Consider the following 20,569-nt stretch of genomic DNA (forward strand, 5'->3'; position numbering starts at 1 on the left):
CCAAGTATCCTCATTTCTTTCAGGCTGAAGGTCCTTGAATGATTTGAGTATATGTTTTCTTTAGCCATGTTATATGACTATATACTTACCCGTTATTCTATGATAGGTGATTATAAGAGTTGAGACACTATACTGCCACTAGAGCTCGAATTACGAGAGCATGAGGTGAGTTGTGATCTATATGTCACGCCCCAACTTCGGGAAGCGTAAGCGGCGCTCAATCAAGTGAACCCAACTGAGCAAGTCTTTTAGACATCTTCTATCCAACTCACTATGATCAAGAAACTGTGCTTTCATTTAAATTAGACAGTAGGAAAGATCGTACATGAAACATTGCTAATTCATTTTATATTACAATCCTCAAACCATAGTTAAGTTTCCAAAATTTCATACAGTTACAGTTTAGAGGAAACAAGAGTTTAGAATTACAACATAGTCTAGTGACCCATCCAATACCCATACAAAACCCACACAAAACATCTACGAAGCCTCTAAGGATACAAAAGACATCTATGATAATGCCGGCAACAAGGCCCCGGCTATACCTCAAAAGTGATAATTTATAACAAAAGATGTACATCATAACCCCTGGAAAAAGGGGCTCACCAAGATTTCTGAGAGGAGGATGCTCCGCTACCTACGATCGGCACTGTCTGCTATGGAACCACCTACATCCACTCAAAAGATGTAGCGCCCCCGGCAAAAGAGACGTTAGTACCATGGAATAGTACTAGTATGTATAATTAAACACCATCTTATTAGAAAGAACAACCGTACAAGAACAAAAAAATAATAAGGACTAACACGAGCTTTAAACAGTCACCACATCATCAAGTAAAAGGAATCACGTAGCCTTCACATAATTTTCATAGCTTTAGATTGGGACATTTCATACAGTTGCATCATCATTCACAATACCACCGCTTTCTTGCGCGGAGTTTGACCACGACCCGATCGGCTAGGTTTCCTCATTTGAGACATGTACCTCAATCACAATTTTGTTCTCACTTGTGGTTTCAATATCAACACAATACCACCATGCATGGGACATGGCGTCCGATCACGGCCTGATCGGCTAGGCCGTCTTACCAAGACATTTTTCCTTTTCCATCAATCATCTCATTTTAATCTTTATCTCACATATATCAGTTCTCAGCACTTGGGGCTACAATTATCATATCATTCTTGACACTAGGCCACATTCCATAACTCACATTCCACATCACTTTCACTTTCAATATCAAACTTGCAATTTAAGATAATGGGCAGATACAAGAGCAATTCAAGTTGTAAGCATAGAGAGGAATTCACATGGTTCGACATAATAATCACAATTTAAACTTGACTTGAAATCTAGGCAATTTAGCATATAGTTCACATTCTTCACATATCCTCAATTTACCAAGAATATCATATTGAACACATTGAGACACACCTTTCACATATATTCTTGCAACACCAATTTCTTTGAAATAACAAATACTACATCAATCAAATCCCGGACTTACAATATTTGTATGGACACCATGGGAGCTCAATTTCTAAGAAGAGGGGGTTTTATCCATACATACCTCAATAGAGCTTTCCTTAAATTCTTGCAATAAGAATAATTCTGAAACTCCTAGCAACTTCGATATATTTTATGAGAATTACAAGTTGAATCAAGAATTAGAGGGATAATCAAGATTCTAGCTCATTAGGGCACATTATCAAGCACTAAGTGTGTGCTATGATTTTTAGACCTTTTTGTGAGAGATTCTATCATCCTATGCCCCATTGTTACATTTTTAGCTCATAGTCTCCCCTTACCCTTTTTTATCATACATGCATACAAGAAAATCCATTCTTATGCCCATGAACCCACTTGTTAATTACTTATTCTAGTAGAAATTTCGAAATCAAAGATAAGGGACCAAGTTCTTACCTCTTGGGGTGAAGGCCTAGCATATTTACTTGATAATCTTCAAAGGTATGGGAAAGGATTGAGTGGGGACTTGGTGAGGATCACTCTCTCCCTCGAGAACACTTTCTCTCACCTTAGATGTAGTAGAAAATAGCACAAAATGGTCTAATGAGGTGTTTTTAACGAAATGGGGTCGGATTTTAAAACTTAGAAAATAGGATCCCCGACTCAGTCTACGGTCGCATATGCGATCGCATAACTGACATGCGGCCCGCAAAAGTGGCCCTCAAGATTTGAATATACTGCCTGGGTATGCGACCAATATGCGATCCGCATACCTGTTCTACGATTATATAATGCACCGCAGAACTGCCCTTCAAACAAATCACAAGGAGGTTATGCGATGACTATGCGGCCCGCATATCGATTATGCAAATCGCATAATTGGCCGCACATTTGACCTCAAAATTGGCCAACATTCTGACTCATTCTGTGGCAGATATGCGTCCCACATTGTTGTTATGTGGTCGAATAATGGGATGCAGAAATGCGTTCTTCTGAAAAACATTTTTCTTAACTTTTTAATGCACAGATTAGTCCAAAAGTTCCAAAGAATTTTATTAATTTCTGACACATATTCTTAACTTGACACTATGAGATTTTGGGTTTTTGAGTAAAAATTTCACAGAGCCTTACATCCTCCCCCACTTAAGATCATTCATCCTCGAATGAGGAACAAGGTTCACTTATCAGCAACTTATGCAATTTCAGTTTCACACCACATACCAACAGCCCCCAAATTTGGCTAACGCTCTAAATTTCCAGAAATTTTGCTAGAGTTTCCTTTGTATCTAGGCCTATCCACCTCTCAAAGAGCCCCATAAACATATCCGAACTGCATATAGACAATCTATTAACATGATATAACTCATAACCACGCTAACCACTACCCACATGCAATATATAATCAAAACGAAATAGTTTTCATAGACTAATCAAGTGAAACAAAGTTCATAGGGACCAAATTCATAGAAGCTATTACATGGCTATGCAAACAGATGTGGGTACTTCTTTTTCATTTCTTCATCGGTTTCCCAAGTGGCTTCTTCAACCTGTTGGTTTCGCCATAACACTTTTATGGAGGCAATTTCTTTATTTCTCAACTTCCGGACTTGCCTGTCAAGAATGGCAACTGGAATTTCCTCATATGACAGTTCTTCATTAACTTCAATAGTCTCAACCAACAAATAGTGGACGGACCTCCCACTACCTTCTTCAACATAGACACATGGAAGGCTGGGTGTACCAATGACATCTCGGGTGGTAGCTCAAGCTTGTATGCCACCTGTCTGATCCTCTGAATGATTCTATATGATCCGATATACCTTGGACTCAATTTTCCTTTCTTCAAACCGCATGATACCCTTCATAGGGGAAACCTTAAAAAATATCCAATCATCTTCTTTGAACTCTAAATCTCTGCAACGAATGTCCAAATAAGACTTTTGGTGACTCTGAGCAGTTTTCAACCTCTCCTTAATAATCTTGACTTTCTCCATAGCCTGATGCACAAGGTTCGGCCTTATCAATTCAGCTTCTCCAACTTCAAACCACACAATGGGAGACCTACATCTCCTACCATACAATGCTTCAAATGGTGCCATCTGGATACTAGCATGGAAGGTGTTGTTACAAGCAAACTCTATGAGTGGAAAATGATCATCCCAGCTACTTTTGAAATCAAGAACACAAGAACGCAACATGTCCTCAAACGTCTGAATAGTCCGCTCCGTTTGCCCGTCGGTCTGAGGGTGGAAAGTTGTACTAAGATTTGCCTGCGTACCCAAACCTTGCTGAAATTTCTTCCAAAAGTTTGCCGTGAACTGAGCCCCTCGATCTAAAATGATTGAAACTGGAGTGCCATGCAGCCTGACTATTTCTTTGATATACAACTAAGCATACTGTTCTGTTGTGCCAGTAGATTTAACTGGTAAGAAGTGCGCGGATTTCGTGAGTCGATCCACGATCACCTAAATTTAATCGAACTTGCGTGGAGTGTGCGGTAACCCTACCACAAAATCCATATTGATCATTTCCCATTTCCACATTGGAATTTCTAATGCTTTGAGCCAATCCACCGGGCCTTTGATGTTCGGCCTTCACTTGCTGACAGTTTGAACATTTTGCCACAAAGTCCGCCAAATCCCTTTTCATGTTGTTCCATCAATAAACTTCCTTGAGATCATGATACATTTTTTGTAGAACCTGGGTGTATGGAATACCTGGAAGTGTGAGCTTCGGCCATGATCCTTTCTCGAAGACCGTCGACATCTGGAACACATAGGCGCCCTTGATACTGCAAGGTACCATCTTCCATGCCAAAAGAAAAAAGTTGTGGTCTTGTGTTTATGAATCCCCCTTCAGTTGTTCCAACAATGGATCATTGAATTGCTTCTCTTTCACATCCGCCACGAGCGATGATTCAACCTTATTCTGCACAGTTACTCCTCCTTCATTAGAGTCCATAAGGCGAACTCCTAAACTAGCCAACTGGTGAACCTCCCGGGCCAACGACCTTTGATATGCCTTCAAATGAGCCAAACTTCCCATAGATTTCTGGTTAAGAGCATCTGCCACAATATTGGCCTTTCCCGGGTGATAGAGAATATCGATATCATAGTCCTTGAGTAACTCTAGCCATCTTCTCTGTCTCAGATTCAACTCTTTTTGTTTGAAAATATATTAAAGTCTCTTGTGGTTCGTAAATACATCCACATGGACCCCATACAAATAATGTTGCCAAATCTTTAGTGCAAACACCACTGCCGCAAACTCTAAGTAGTGGGTTGGATAGTTCTTTTCATGATTCCTAAGTTATCTAGAAGCGGAAGCTATAACCTTGCCGTGTTGCACTAACACATACCCAAGCTCGATCCTTGAAGCATCGTAGTACACCACAAATCCCTCTATACCCTCTAGCAGGGTCAATATCGGTGCTATAGTCAATCTTGATTTCGATTCCTGGAAGCTCCTTTCACAAGCATCGGAACACTGGAACTTAACTGCTTTCTGCATCAATTTAGTCAATGGAGAGGCAAGAATAGAAAATCCCTCTACAAATTTTCTGTAGTACCCAGCCAAACCCAAGAAACTATGAATCTCTGTTGGAGTGGTAGGTCTAGGCCAATTCTTTACTACTGCAATCTTTTGAGAATCAACCATAATTCCTTCTTTGGAGATGACATGACCCAAGAACGTGACAGATTCAGGCCAAAATTCACATTTCGAAAATTTTGCATACAGTTGGTGCTGCTGAAGAGTCTACAGAACTGCCTTGAGATGGCCAGCATGGTACTCCCGACTTCGGGAATACACAAAAATATCGTCAATGAACACTATCACAAAGGAGTCTAGAAAAGGCTTGAAGACTCGATTCATAAGATCTATGAAAGCTATCGGGGCATTTGTTAGCCCGAAGGACATCAACAGAAATTCAAAGTGCCCATACCAGGTCTTGAAAGCGGTTTTTGGAATATCCTGCTCTCTTATCTTCAATTGATGATACCCGGACCGTAAGTCAATTTTTGAGAAACACTTAGCACCTTGCAATTGTTCAAACAAATCATCTATCCTTGGTAGAGGGTATTTATTTATTATGGTGACTGTGTTGAGTTGCCGGTAGTCAATACACATCCGTAGCGACCCATCTTTCTTCCTTACAAACAAAACCGGTGTGCCCCACGATGACACACTCGGCCGAATAAAACCCTTTTCTAACAAATCCTTCAATTGTTCCTTTAGTTCCTTCAATTCTGTCGGTGCCATTATGTAAGGTGGAATTGATATAGGCTGCGTGCCTGGCATCACGTCGATCCCAAAATCAATCTCCCTGTTTGGTGGGATCCCAGGGAGCTCATCTGGAAATTCATTCACAACTGGCACAGACTCAAGGTTAGGTGCCTCAGCATCGGTGTTCGTAACCTGAACTAAATGATAGATACACCCCTTCTTGATCATTTTTGCGGCCTTAAGGTAAGAAATAAATCGACCTTTTTTGCACTACATTATCTCCATTCCATTCAACAATGGACTCATTAGGAAATTCAAGCCTCATAGTTCTAGTCTGACAATCAAGTTTGCCAAAACATGAATAAAGCCAATCCATTCCCATTATTACATCAAAATCGACCATCCCCAATTCAATAAGATCAGCCATGGTATCTCTACCATACAACACAACCTCTATAAACTCGAGCAGCCGAAATAGACTCACCAACCGAAGTAGACACCAAGAATGACTGATGAAGTTGTTCTGGTTCTATCCCAAATTCTAAAGCAACAAAAGGGGTAACATAGGACAAGGTGGAACCGGGGTCAATAAGTGCATACACATCATGAGATTGGACAGTCAGAATACCTATAACAACATCTGGGGAAGCCTCTGCAGTCTGGAGACCACTCATAGCATAGAACTGACTGGGTCCTCCCAAACTCTGCGCACCACCCCTAGCTGCACCACGCCCCATGGGTGCTGGAGCAACTCGAGTTGGAGAGGTGCTAAAGATGTAGCAGCTGCTGGACTGGACGGCTGTGCTGTGCCCCTACCCGCACCCTGGTGGGATACACGACAATCCTCATCCCACATCCATAGCATATGGGTAACTCCGTGTAACAAATCCCTGAGTCCATCTTCCTGCACCTGGGGCACAGGGACCTCTGCTGCTGCTGGGACCTTCCTCCTGACCGACCTTGTTGGTGAGCCCCCCTGCTACCTTGACTGGGCCTGAAACGACTTCATTACTGCTGCTGGTTGGGCCCTGATGGCGGTGCACTAGCTGAAGATTGTGCAACAAACTGGGACGACCCTGATGATCCTCCCCCAAAAGCTGATTTTCCCCCACCTTGTGACTCTCCCATGTTGCCCGTAGACCAGGCCTTGTTGTTACCCTCTCTCTCCATCTTGTTCTTCAGTTTACGGCGTTATGTAGCCTGAGAAAATGCCACCATATTCCCATAATTCATGTTAGAATTCAAGGTAGCTGTAGAAGCCTCATTAATAGTCAAAAGATTAAGGCCCTGAATAAACCGGCATACCCTGGCCTCCATTGTGGGCAACATGTGAATAGCATAATTGGACAGGCGGGAAAACTCCATGTGGTACTCCCACACACTCCTACTACATTGCTTTAGATTCTCAAATTCTTCTGCACGGGCTGCCCTTGTCTCAACAGGTAGGAAATGATCTACGAAGGCGTCGGCAAACTCGCTCCACCTTGCCGGAAGGCTCCCGTCCTCACGGGAATCTTCCCACAACTCAAACCATGAATAGACCATCCCTTTCAGATGGTAGGCAGCCAGCTCTACTCCCTCTTTCTCAGTTGCACGCATAACCCTGAGGGTCTTGTGCATCTCATCAATAAAATCCTGGGGGTCTTCTTCTGGATTTGCACCCGTAAACACTGGAGGGTCTAGTTGAAGAAATCTGTTCTCCCTGGAACTGGTGGAATCCCCTTGCTGGCTAGATGAACTAGGTGCAACATTTGACATCTAGGCCTGAGAGGCCACTAGCTGAGTCAGCATCTGGATAGCTCCCCTAAGATCCCCATCAGAAATACGGAAACCGGAAGTTGGGGCTGGAGACGGGATAGGAATATCAGCGGAAGGGATGGTGGTACCCTCCGTAGGTGTAGGAACTGGGGTAGTCTGCTCTGGAATAGAAGAATCAGGCAGGGTGATAACAGGGAAACTACCCTCACCCGCAGTATCAAGTAGGGAAGCATCATCCACTTCTGAGGTGGCATTGGCATCATGGCCAATTCTCGCTTTTCTCTTAGGTGCCATTTACTGAAAGATAGAACAATGCACGAGTTAGAGGAAAGCAACCTCGCATCCCGCTCTAACGCACGATATAGACCAATAATGAAGGGTATTATTCCTAAATGTCCAAGTAGCCCCCTACTTATAAATGTGGTCGACAATACACCGATAAGAAGGTCTCTACTAGACACGGCTCTGAGACATCCTAGGACGCTTTAAAACCTTAGGCTTTGATACCAAGTTTATCACACCCCAACCTCGGGAAGCGCGACCGGCGCTCAATCGAGTGAACCCAACTGAGCAAGTCTTTTAGACACCTTCTACCCAATTCACTATGATCAAAAAACCATGCTTTCATTTAAATTAGACAGTAGGAAAAATCGTACATGAAACATTGCTAGTTCATTTTATATTAGAATCCTCAAACCATAATTAATTTTCCAAAATTTCATACAATTACAGTTTAGAGGAAACAAGAGTTTAGAATTAGAACATAGTCTAGTGACCCATCCAATACCCGTACAAAACCTACACAAAACATCTACGGAGCCTCTAAGGATACAAAAGATAGTTATGATAATGTTGGCAACAAGGCCCCGACTATACTTCAAAAGTGGTAATTTATAACAAAATATGTACAGCATAACCCCCGGAAGAAAAGGGACCCACCAAGATTTCTGAGAGGAGGATGCTTCGCTACCTGCGAGCGGCAGTGTCTGCTATGGAACCACATACATCAATTCAAAAAACGTAGCGCCCCGGCAAAAGGGATGCTAGTACCATGGAATAGTACTAGTATGTATAACTAAACACCATCTTATTAGAAAGAACTGTAGACATGTGATTTTTTACCCTCCCCAAGATTTTTTATATTTTAGCATGTAAATATTTAGTTTAGGCCTAATATCGTTATTTCAACTAATTTTGACTCTTTTACTTTATTTTATTACAAGAAAAATGAAAATTACAAAAAATATTTTAGTTTATGTATCTTTCATAAATTTAAAAAAAATTACAAAAAATAGTACTTTATTTTTATCTTTATATAATTTTGAAAATACAAAAAATATATATAATAGTTTAATGTTTTAATATAGTTTAGTTTAATTAATTAGGATTAAATTTTGCATTGTGTAGTATTTTTTATCTTATTTTTAAAAAAGTTAATTAAGGTGTTGGATCACAATTTTAAGAGTTTTAGAACTCAATTCTTGGCTCAATTCGGATTAGCCCATTAAGTCTAATATCCAATACCCATTAAGCTAACTCTAGGGACCCTTCTAGACTCTTCTTTGGGACAAATAATAAATAAAAATACTTGAAGGACCTAAGAGCAATAAGCTAAAAATACAAATAAAATAGACCTAGACTCTAGGGCAAAAAAAAAAAAAATCAGCCGCAGAACATAAAAAGAGAGGGCTGCCTTCACCAAATCCTTTCTTCTTTCCCTACTATCAAAAACCCTCTTCACTAGACACACATATATACAAAAAAGGAACAAGAATAGGCTATGACCCATCTCTCAAAAACCAACGCGCACAAGAGTAGGTAATATACTAAAAAAAATGAAAAAAAAACAAAAATAAGTTTGAATCCCTCTTCTTCTCTGGATTTCAATTTTTTGTTTGAAACATGGATTTGTTTTGAAATGCTGTTGAATTGAGGTTGCCGGTCGAGGTTTATTCGCGGTTTGAGTCCACTATTGCTGTTCTTGATAGAATTTCAGAGTCTAATCTGTTAGCTGCCGATTTCCTAACATTGAGAGATTCACTCTTTCCCAGGTTCATTCCTTCCCTTTTCTATCTTTGTTATTGTAATTTATGATGAATGTAAGCATTGGAAGAACCATTTTAAGATAGGGGAATTTATTTGAGCTTTCATTAATTTTCTCCGTTTGTCGACGAGTATGTTTTCGGAAGTTTGTTATCTTGTGAAATCGCTACTCTATTATTTCGACATTTTGTATTGCCGCTGCGAGGCTAATGTGTGTTAAGTGAGTATCATGCTTTAATTGCAGGTTATATTGCAATCTAAATTAGTAAATTTTTGTCCTCTGTTATGGAATCCGCATAATTTTGGATTTACGTGGACTAAATTAATTTTTGTTTGGTCATTCGAATTCAAATATGTGATGGCTGAGAATTGGCTTTGTTTGAAACTTGAATATGCAGCCTGAGCGTAAAAATATTTCTAATATACACACGTACATGTTATTTAAAAGCTTATTGGGTATTGTGAAAGTTCAGTTTGGTTTTGTTGCCGGAAAGATGTTATTCTGATTTTTAGAAACAATTTGCAAGAGATTGTTATATGTGAGATTTTGACAGGGAAAGACTTTTAGTTTTTTTTCTTTACAAAATGTGGAATCTGACTTTAGAAAAGGAGTAAAAAGATGATCGCAACTGAAGTTTGAAAGTATCGATTTATTAATCCTTTGCTTGGAAACGGCCAATTCATAAACATTGTTAGAATGCTTAATGCTCATTTGGTTTTTGTTTATTTTTTTACTTAAAAGGGTTTGGAAGAGTTCTAATTCTTTGGCTTAATATTTGGCATGTTCTTGGGTTAATTTGATTTAAAAATTGATGATTTTAGTTGTTAAGTTCTCTTATTATTTTAAGAATTCTTAAATGATTTGAAAAAAAAATAAGTAAGGTTTCATTTTGTGACATAGATATGTGCAATGCTTTGGAATAATTCGAGGTGCGTCGTGCCAAACAAAAATGGCAATTGCATGGCACTCGTGTAATTAATTTTGTTTTATCCTTAGAAATTGAGGCGCGCCATTTAGCAAATTTCCATGGCACTCGCAAAGTTAAAAATGTATAGTTGCTTTAGGCGCATTATTTTAATAATATTAATTTTCTAAACTCGGGTGTGCATTTCATGTGACTCAAATCCAAATCGTGATAGCGTTGAATAAAATGTGTTTCAGATTGCGGGTGCATTTCATGTGACGCGGTCCAAAGACATGTTTTAGACGACGTTAAATTTTCTTTAAAATAAATAAAAACGATTTTAAGTTAAAATGCACGTAGGTTCAAAATGTTTTAAAATCAGATAATAGGCTAATTATAATAGTTGAGCGACCGTGCTAGAACCACGAAACTCGGGAATGCCTAATACCTTCTCCCGGGTTAATAGAATTTCTTACCCGGATTTCTGGTTCGTGGACTGTAATACAGAGTCAATCTTTCCTCGATTCGGGATTTGAACCGGTGACTTGGGACACCGTAATTATCTCAGGTGGCGACTCTAAATCTTTTAATAATATAAATCATGTTCCGATTGTCCTTTAATTGGAAAAACTCTCTTATACCCTTATGGGGATGTATGTAAAAAGGAGGTGTGACAGCTCTGTCGACTCTGCTGGGGATCGAACCTAGAATCTCTGGTTCAGGGTTCAGAATTCGAGATTAGAATAGCTGTTATGATTGACTTTTATTTGTTATATGATTTTTACATGTTTGAGCCTAATGTGCTAAATGCCGCCTGTTACCGCTTTGATATTATTTGGGCTGTATATAAATTGTTACGAAACCCTCTTCTCTCTGAGTCTTCTAAATCATTTGGGAAGTGTGCATATCGTGTGACTTCTTTTCTGTTAGAGTCATATCCCAATTTTAGAACGAGGTTTGGACAAGTTGCAAAGCCGGTGAAGCTTCTGTATTCCCGGTACGCTGCCCCCCTCGGCTCGAGCTATCCGCTCGGGTAAGCCAGGTGAATAATACACCCAAGTCTTAAACCTAGAATAACATAGCCTCTTGCCGGATCCTAGTAGGAACGCTCGTTTGCATCACGTGCATTTGACTTTAGGGACTCAACACAGGGGTTGGGTCCGCCTAGGATAAGTGTACCCGAATTAAAAAACCATCCTGATGCATCTTACGTGCTACTTATGTATCTTTCTGTTTCGGCTTGCATGTTGAATAAGGAAAGAAAATGAAAAAAAAGAGAAAAAAAAAATCAAAATCGAAAAAAAAAGAAAAAATCTAGAGTGAGAGGTAAGTATTTGCAACATCCTGAAACTCTGCCAAATTTTTGAAAAAAAAGTCATTTCAAAATAAGTCATGTTTTTTCTGTTCCGTCAAAATTTGGCAAACTATGCGGGTCTGTTTCTCACCGGATATGAGATATGTAGGCAAACCTCATCGGTTCCAGCCCATAATTTTTAAAAAAATCCAAAAATATTTTCCTTTACTTCCTCTCTAGAAAAGTCTTTTTAGACCCAATTTTCAAAAATCCAAAAATATTTTGCATTACTTGCTTCTTTAGAAAGCCTTTCTTTTAGGCCCTAATTGTTTTTAAAAAAATATATATATACAAAAATATTTTCTTTTAATTTCTTCCAAAAATCCAAAAATATTTTCATTCTTCTTTCAAAATTGAAAAGAAAATTCAAAAATATTTTCTTTTTTTTTATAATCATTTCTTTCATAAATTCAAAATAAAATTCCAAAAATATTTTCTTTCTTCTTTAGAAGTCTTTCTTTGCAAAAATGTTGAAGAAAAATCAAAATCCAAAAATATTCCATTTCTTCTTTATAAGTCTTTCTTTCAAAAAAATAAAATAAAATATTCAAAAAAAAGGTTAGTTTATTTACTTTATTCATGATCTTCTCGAACTACGCAAGATCTGATTCATGTTCCCACATGATACGTAAGCAACCCACATCAGGTTCGATCACCATTAAAAAGAAATGAAAAAAAATAAAGAAATGAAAAAATATTGATAATAATAAGGACCGACTTAGTCCATTCTAACATGTTTTGTTTTGAATTGTGAAGAAAGTTGAGGTGGTTGGTTTGTGGTAAGCTGGAAACACAAGATCCAAGGAAAAATGATAATTGACATCGAAGCTATTACAAGTGCTCAAGAGACTCAGGGTCAGAGGGTTCAACAAGAGTTTACTGTGTTTGAGAAAAATAGAATACTGAAACAGCAAATGACCGAAATGTGTCAAGCATGGGCCAGTGGTCAAGGACAGCCTCGTCATGAGTCACAATTTGCTACACAGCAAGAGCAGTACCACTCTCCTGAGTACCACTCGTACTCGTTTGATCTTCCTACAAACATTGAGAAGCCTGCCCGAAAGATGGTAGAGGAAGAAATGACCCAAAGAGTGAAAATCTTAGAACAACGGTTGAAAAATATGCAAGGGTTGGCAGGTCAAAAGAGTGTTGTCTTCAAAGATCTATGTATATTCCCTGATGTCCACTTGCCGCCTGGTTTCAAGACTCCCAAATTTGAAAAGTATGATGGACATGGAGATCACATAGCCCACCTGAAAAGGTATTGCAATCAACTGAGAGGTGCGGGAAGAAATGAAGAATTGTTGATGGCTTATTTTGGGGAAAGTCTTACAGGAGTAGCCTCCGAATGGTTTACGGATCAAGACATGTCTCGCTGGTATGTCTGGGATGACATGACACAAGCCTTTGTCAAACAGTTCCAATACAACATTGACATTGCCCCAAACCGCAATTCCCTTTCAAACTTGAAGAAGAAACCAACTGAAAGTTTCAGGAAATATGCCATTAAATAGATAGAGCAAGCGGCCAGAGTTAAGCCACTCATAGATGAGCACGAGTTAATCGTTGTCTTCCTTCAGGCTCAAGAACCAGATTATTTTCAAAACATGATGTCCGCAGTGGGTAAATCCTTCTCGGAAGCAATCAAAATGGGGGAAATGATCGAGAATGGTCTTAAGACAGGAAAAATTATAAGTCAAGCAATTCTCAAAGCCGCAACTCAGGCTGTCCCGATTGAATCTAATAATTTTAGTGACACGAATGAGAAGCACGAAGAAATCATGATGACATCAGGGTCGAGAAGAGGTCCTAGGAGAGCATCTCGAAGGTTTGAGCAACCTCATCAAGTTTCCCATGATTCCCCTGAATACTATTATCCACTTCAGAACCCTCAATACTCTGTTGATGCACATCAGTATGTCGCTCGGCCACCAAGACACCCTAGAAGGCGAGCACCAGCATCGCAAAATCTCCACCAGCTTCCACAAAATTTTCAAATGCCCTATAACCCACATCCAAGCCAGAGGTATAGAGGGGAACAAAGGCTGAAAGATAATTTTACACCAATAGGAGAGTCCTATGCAAGCTTGTTTGAGAAATTAAAGCATTATGACATTATTGCACCTATTCCTCCAAATCACGTGGACCCACGTGCAAGAAGCTTTGACCCTTCTCAAATGTGTGAATACCATTCCAATGCTCAGGGGCACAATGTTGAAAGTTGTCGGGATTTGAAAGAGAAATAGAAAGGATGATCTAGGAAAACCTGATTGTGATCTAAGACAGTGACACCCAGAATATTGCGCAGAATCCTTTACCTGCCCATCACGATGCACACTTTGTGAGGATGATGCCTGGTGACATGAAGTATGAGAATCCTCTCGGGAACTTGCTAATTGAAGTTAATGATGGTGAAATTGGAGAAGGCTCTGTTGATTCTGATGAGCAAATTTGTGGCTAAATGTCAAGCCTAACAATTGAAAAATCATTCCCTCCTCACTAGGAAGGAATATTGGTAGCTTATTTTGATGTTTTTTCTATTATCTGGGTTATTTCAGGGTTGTGATCCAGATTTTATTTGTTTTATTGAGTCAAACTCTTCTATCCCTTCATTCTGTTTGTGTGAGTCTTGTCTGTCTGTTCTGTTGCTACTTTCATTATTCGGGTTATTTTAGGGTTGTAACTCGTATTTTGGCTTGCTTGTTTAGTTGTAAAACTCTTTCATCCTTTACTCAATAAAATACAGTTTGTCCTTTTGTGTCATTCTGTTCCTATTTTTTTTGTCGCTAGTTCTAATGACATGACATGCATGCGGAAATTTTGGCCAGATCTTAGGAACTGATTTAATCTGGAATTGGATAACTAAAAAAATCATAAAAAATACATTTGAGGATGAATAAAGAGATGGAGTACTTTGGAACTAAGGTCGAGTAAAATTCACTTTCAAATTATTGTGAAGATCGGGCTTGAGGATGTTTAATCAATTGAAGTTTGTTGGAAAGTTTGTCACCAAGGGATGAAAAATGTCTTGTGACCACGGCACACCTAGAAGACAGACATGTTCGTCAATGCTGTGATCGCGAAATTTTTTTTTTCGAGGTTGGGAGGCCCTTTTTCTGCTACCCAAACACTTTATATCCTTTGTTACCCCTTTTGAACCTGTGTTATTTTCTTTGACCACCCTCTTTTGGAATCAAGAGTAAAAAAAAACAAAGAACAAAAAGAAAAAAAAATCCATGTCCCAAGAGTACAAACTGGGGCAATTCTTAAAAAGTTCAAAAAAAAAAAAAATTGTCAAAGGTCCATGCCCTAAAAAATAGGAGCTGGGGCAACTCGTTTTGAAAACAAAAGAAAAAGAAAGAAAGAAAAGAAAAACAACAGAAAGAAAAATGAAAAAAATTAGTTAGGTCAGATGTTTGAACTACGTTCGACCTGATTCCTTAAAAAATAGGGATACGTAGGCAGTCTCACGGTTCGGTCCAACCAAATAAGAATTCAAAAAAAAGAAGAAAAAACCCAAAAAAATCCCCAGCATCTAAAACTGGGGCAAAGATTTTATTTCATTTTTGAAAGAGTCGATTCCAAGAGTTGTAAGTCTACAACCCCTCATTTTGAGTTTATTTTGAGCCTTCATGCCGACCTTTCTTTCCAACCCTATCCAAAAACCTTCCAAATAAAAACCTCCCAATATGCCTTCAAGAATGCCAAGAGACGCATGCAATGAGCAACAATTGTCACACGACGTAGAACATCGTCAAGTTGCTCACAAAAAGAGGGAAAGAAAAAGAAAAGGAAAAATGAGAGAGTCTTATTAGTGAAAACCCTCACGGGCACAGTAAGACGACGGTAAGTAGAGATGAATAAATGAGTGAGACTTGTTGGTGAAAATTCCTCGGGGCACCATTAGTCGAAAGTGAGTCGTGAAGCTGATGTAAAGGATTGACACGGATAGGCCCGACTTCAAAGATCATAAGAATGGTGAAAGGGAGGATTTGGTCAGTCTGATAGATCGACTGTTAAGTCCAAAATGCATGTCATGATCATTAATGCTAGTTATTGAAAAAAAAGAAAATAAAATTCTTCTTTCTGTCCTTCTGACAGGGGCATTTCTTGTTAATACTTGTTTCTTTGCACCATTGTGTCCTCCACTCTGAGTCAGTCCTTGTCAAAACAAGCAAGAAAATATTTCAAAACTGCTACCAGCTTTTTAGTTGCACAAAGTGAATTTGGCCAGCACACTCAGTTGTTACTGTCAACATGCCTTAAGGATTCATGCAAAGGCTCCCCCTAAAGACTCTTGTCAGCCTACTTGGCACAAGCAAAGATAACTGGTGATTCTCTCCGACAGACAAATTGCTCAAAAGCAGGAAATCATTCAAGATATCGGAAAAGGTCACATAAACAAAGATCTCCAATTGGGATAAGGCTGTTTGAGCTGCAAATACAAATGGTATTGGTGTGAAACAATCAGAGTTGGTGCAGAACAAAAAGTCTTTTGAGACCGACTCAAGCTGATTGAGCAGAAGCCAGGCTGCCCAAGACTCAAGGCCACAAATCGACCACCATTTTCATAACTGACAAATTTTTCTTTGTATGAAATAGGAACAAAGCGGTGCAAGGAAAGTGATTCAAAAAGAAAAAAAAATGAAAAAAAACAACAAAAAAGAGAAGAAAAAGAAAAGACAAGAAGAGCCGACAAAGGGAAGTTTTTCAAATCTTTGCCTTTATTTGTCCTGCTATTGTGCATAAAATCTTGCCATTGATCTTCACATTTTTCCTCCTAGGATAAAAAGTCCTAGTCTGATGGATTTTCCTCCAAATATAAATCTTAGTTTGATGAATCTTTCTCCTAAGATAGAAAACCTAGTCTGATGAATTTTCTCCTAGGATATAAATCTTAGTCTGACGAATCTTTCTTCTAAGATAACAAATTAGAAGACCTAGTCTGATGACTTTTCTCCTAGGATCAAAATCTTAGTCTGATGAATTTTTCTCCTAAGATAGAAGACCTAGTCTGATGAACTTTCTCCTATGATCAAAATCTTAGTATGATGAATCTTTCTTTTAAGATAGAAGACCTAGTCTGATGAAATTTCTCCTAGGATCAAAATCTTAGTCTGATGAATCTTTCTCCTAAGATAAGAAAAGAGTCCTAGTCTGATGAATTTTCTCCTAGGATCAAAATCTTAGTCTGATGAATCTTTCTCATAAGATAGAAGACCTAGTTTGATGAACTTTCTCCTAGGATAGAAATCTTAGTCTGATAAATCTTTCTCATTAGATAGAAAACCTAGTCCGATGAATTTTCTCCTAGGATAATAATTAAAAAAAAAGAAGTCTGAATTTGAAAAAAAGGGGGTCATTTTTTTAGTTTTCTTAAGATTATCAATGTTTAATTTTCCTGAAATCAGGGGGCCCCGCCTGGAGAATAGGGTCAGTTTTTACTTTAGTCAAGCTTAGTTTATAGTTTTCCGCAAGCTCAATCACGTTTAGAAGACGCACATCTTAGTCGAGTCATTAATTTTACTCTCATCATTGCATCCTTCATCAGCAGTGCAGGTGATTTATAGTTTTGTTAATACTCACAGATGTTCCCAATATCAAACTGGGACAGGAAAATTTCTTTTGTTTTGTTTGTTTTGTTGTAATCAGGCGCCCACCTGGAGAACAAGGGAAGACAACTCAAGTTTCAAAGGAAAGCAGTTTCGAAGGAAGACAAGTCAAGTTTCAAGGAAAAGCAGTTTCGAAGGAAAATAGTTCAAGTTTCGAGAAAAAGTAGTGTAAGTTTCAAAGGAAGACAATTCAAGTTTCAGCAATCAGGCACCTACCTGCAGAACAAGAGAAAATAATTTGAGTTTCAAGGGAAAGCAGTTCAAGTCTCAAAGGAAAACAGTTCAAGTTAGAAGTAGCAGAAGCTCGTGGCCAGAAGGCGAGTCAATAGATGAGATGATCAATGGAAGTAATCTCAGTCCAGAATTAAAAAAAAAACAAAAAAAAAATAATAAGAAAAGAAAAAAAGGGGAAAAAGGGATGAATCCAAAGTGTAGAAGCTGAAACAAGAGGCGGATTGCTCAAGACATGACTGAGGTCACAAACACTGTATGACTGATCTTGATCCAAAAAGCTAAAGAAGAACGAGCTAGCACCTGCAGCTAACAAACGTCGAGGTTCAAATCTAAAGTTTGCATGATGAACCATTCAAGACTCCAGATCAAGTTTCAGAAGACTTATAGATAGGAATCTTGTAACTCATAGTTGACAGGCTTAGTTAGTCTTTTTCATTTTTTTGATTTTTGATGTAATAACAGGACCGCAGACCGGAACCTCGACAGAACGACACCTCGACCGGCTCTCCACCTCGGCATACTCCGTTGATAACTGTGATTTTTACATGTTTTATATCCATTCTTACCTAAGCTTTGTGCATTAACTGCTATAAATTTGTCCCAAAATGCTTACAAGTTGCGCTTGATTGCAGGTTTGAACGACAAGATGACAAATACCAAATATCGGCTCAAAAAGGAGTGAAATTTGCCAAGTGTCAAAAGACAACTGAAAGGGGGAACAAAATGACCTGTGCGGTCCGCACTGTTTTGTCACGCGGCCGCACAAGAGAGTTCAGAGGCTGGGCATTTTCAAGGTCAACCTGCGCGGTCCACACTGTTTTGCCACGCGGCCGCGCAGGAAAGTTCAGAGGCCATGCCATTTTTAAGTCAAGATGCGCGGTTCCCCCCCTTTTCACGCGGTCCGCGCCCCTTTTTACACGGTCCGCGCCTAAGAGTGTCAGAGACCCAATCATTCAAGGCAAAAGCCCATGCGGCCGCACACCTAATCAGTGCGGTCCGCGTGGATGAAGTTCACGCGGCCGCGCGTCACATTTGTGTGGTCCGCGTCCCCAGTGCCAGAAGCAAGATATGAAGACCCAAAACCCTATGCGGCCGCGCGTCATTTGTGCGCGGTCCGCGCCAGACCCTCAGGTGTATTTTTGTCCGGTTTTTCCTGTGTAGTATAAATAGAACATTTTACTTTTTAGGATCAGTTTTTTTGGAGTTTTGGTTTCGTATCAGATAGTAGCTGAACTCGAGATTTCATGGTTTTAGCCTATTTTGGGCAATTTCTTCTAGTATTAACGTGGAATTGAGTAGATTAACATTGTATTTAATTATTATGTCAATTTCATCTACTATTTCTTCAATTTCTGTTTCTATTATGGCTAGCTCAACCCTAGTGTGGGTAATTAATGGGTGTGATTGTTTAGTGCATGAATGATGTTGGGTATTTGTTATTTGGATTAATCTTATATTTTCATTAAGATTTGGTGGTTGCAAACACTAAGTCTAGTTTAGTGAGTCTTGACTCTTCTTGAGAAAGAGAGTCTATGACCCCAAGATTAATTCCAACAAGGAATTGTGATGGACCCATGAGAATGGTAGTCCCAATTAACGGGTTAAACCTTGAGAGAGTAATTACCCAACTTGAACCATAAGTTGCTTGGGCAAATTGGCATACCCAATTGGTCTCGAGAGTGTCAATTGAGCAAAATCACTCTCTCTACCGAGAGGTGTGAGAGTAGGTACAAAAGTGCAACGGTTATATCATAAGTCCCATATTAATCATTCTTGCATTAGGAATCTCTACCCGTTAGTTGACCACCTAGATGCATGCCACGACCCTAGTGCATTTCTCTATATTGCATACAACTTAGTGCTATATTGTAGTTGATAATCAAAAGAAAACCAAAAATGTTAGAAGATCAATTAGGAGCTAAAACATAGTCCTAGACCATACAAACACTCAACTCCAAATTGAAGCTCCCTGTGGAAAATTGACCCCGATACCGCTATTGGGTAAAAGTATTAGCGCCCACTCTTCCTTAGGTTGAGTCCGCTGCGATCACTTTTTGGCGCCGTTGCTGGGGAGCTTTACGGTGTTGACTATTTGTGTAGCTATTATTGTGTTTTGCTTCTCTTTCCTTCTTATTTACTGACTTTGTTTGTGTCGATCAATCAGGTACAATGACTCTTAATGCAAATGATCCTCTCGGCAATGTGATATCGGGGGAGGAGGTAGAGGATCTAGAACAAGATGAGGTCTTACCTCAACTCCCACGGAGAGGCTGACATGTCAATATAAATGCAAATGAGAACAACAACATTCCAGACCCTCCTCCGGCACCGCCGAGAGTGGTTCGCATAGTTCTACCAAATCAAGGATACACCAGTGCTATTGTTCCTCCCCGAATCCGGGTGGGGAACTTTCAAATCACAAATGTTATGCTGACCTTGCTCGAGCAAAGAGGTTATTTCACGGGTGCCTCCAATCAAAATGCCTACAAGCACTTGAAGGGGTTCGTGGATACATGTTGGGGTAGCAAGCAGACAAACGTGTCTGAGGATGCGTTGAGATTGAGGCTTTTCCCGTTTTCTCTTCGGGGTAAAGCATTGGATTGGTTAGAAAGGCTCCCCAATCATTCTATTACAACATGGGATGAATTGGCGGACAAATTTATTGCCAAGTTTTTCTCTCCAAGTCATATGGCAGCTCTTCGGGATGAAATTCTAGCTTTCAAGCAAGAGCTAACGGAATCTTTGCATGAGATTTGGGAAAGATATAGAACAATGGTGAAAGAGTGCCCTAATAACGACATGACCGAAGCTATGATTCAACAAACCTTTTATCGGGGCATCAACACCAAAAATCAATGCATTGTGAACCAATTGCCGGAGGGAACTTTATGAAACTTTCTTACCAAGAGGCATGTGATGTACTTGATGAAATGGCCGACACCTCTTCGGCATGGCAAAGTCGAGCAAACAT

At 39.4% G+C, this 20,569-nt stretch overlaps 1 long non-coding RNA gene across 1 annotated transcript; it reads left to right on the plus strand.

The window, feature by feature from the left end:
- The first annotated feature begins 9,124 nt into the window (after positions 1–9,124).
- On the plus strand, positions 9,125–18,902 carry LOC138876887 (uncharacterized). Its single transcript, XR_011402187.1, has 2 exons — positions 9,125–9,501; positions 17,367–18,902. It is a non-coding gene; the product is annotated as an uncharacterized lncRNA (long non-coding RNA).
- Positions 18,903–20,569: the final 1,667 nt, after the last annotated feature.

Source organism: Nicotiana sylvestris, chromosome 9, assembly GCF_000393655.2.
Source record: "Nicotiana sylvestris chromosome 9, ASM39365v2, whole genome shotgun sequence".
NCBI classification, from domain to species: domain Eukaryota; kingdom Viridiplantae; phylum Streptophyta; class Magnoliopsida; order Solanales; family Solanaceae; genus Nicotiana; species Nicotiana sylvestris.